The sequence below is a fragment of the Etheostoma cragini genome, chromosome 8, assembly GCF_013103735.1.
Source record: "Etheostoma cragini isolate CJK2018 chromosome 8, CSU_Ecrag_1.0, whole genome shotgun sequence".
NCBI lineage: Eukaryota > Metazoa > Chordata > Actinopteri > Perciformes > Percidae > Etheostoma > Etheostoma cragini.
The window spans coordinates 197944-198904 of NC_048414.1; the positions used below are offsets into that span (position 1 = coordinate 197944).

The 961-nt window shown below is 52.4% G+C and overlaps 1 protein-coding gene across 1 annotated transcript in view; it reads right to left on the reverse strand.

The window, feature by feature from the left end:
• Positions 1-961, reverse strand: part of LOC117948950 (zinc finger C3H1 domain-containing protein-like) — a 21649-nt gene that overhangs the window by 14061 nt on the left and 6627 nt on the right. The window lies entirely within an intron of this gene.

The following is a 961-nucleotide window of genomic DNA, read 5'->3' on the forward strand; positions in this document are numbered from 1 at the left end:
CCCCCCCCCCCCCCCCAGGAACGGAAGACCAAGAGTCTGCAACTTCTGCTAAAACGAAATGATTTCTGTTTTTATTAGTTTGTAGTTCCGGTTGTCTCACTGCTTATTTCCCTTCTAGTTGATTCTAATAACATGTTGTGTTTGTGTCGTCAGGCGGCAAAGCCGAGAGCAGCCGCGGCCTCTGAGAAGGACACCAACCTGGTCCGGACTCCAGAGGACAACAACCTGGTCCGGACCCCAGAGGCTCTGCCTGAAGCCAAGAGAGCCGAGTACTGGCTGCTCAGAGAGGAGATCGCCAGGTATACACGCACGCACGATATGCTAACGTGTGATGTACTGAGCTAGCTCCAGGCGATGATATGCTAATGTATGATTTAATGAGCTAGCTCCAGGCGGTGCTATGCTAACGTGTGATGTAATGAGCTAGCTCCAGGCGGTGCTATGCTAACGTGTGATGTACTGAGCTAGCTCCAGGCGGTGCTATGCTAACGTGTGATGTACTGAGCTAGCTCCAGGCGATGATATGCTAGTATGATTTAATGAGCTAGCTCCAGGCGAGGATATGCTAATGTATGATTTAATGAGCTAGCTCCAGGCGGTGCTATGCTAACGTGTGATGTAATGCGCTAGCTCCAGGCGATGATATGCTAATGTATGATTTAATGAGCTAGCTCCAGGCGATGATATGCTAACGTGTGATGTAATGAGCTACCTCCAGGCGGTGATATGCTAACATGTCCGTCCCCATGTGTCCACTGGCAGCCGGGAGAAGCAGAAGATGCTGAAGGACCCTCGTGGCTCCGTCTCTGCTGCCGTCTCCGACTCGGCGCTGGACTCTGCAGCCAAAGCCGCCGCCGAGCTGAAGCTCACCGAGGCCGAGCAGAGAGTCCTCAGACACAGGTGAGACATTCAGAGTCCTCAGACACAGGTGAGACATTCAGAGTCCTCAGACACAGGTGAG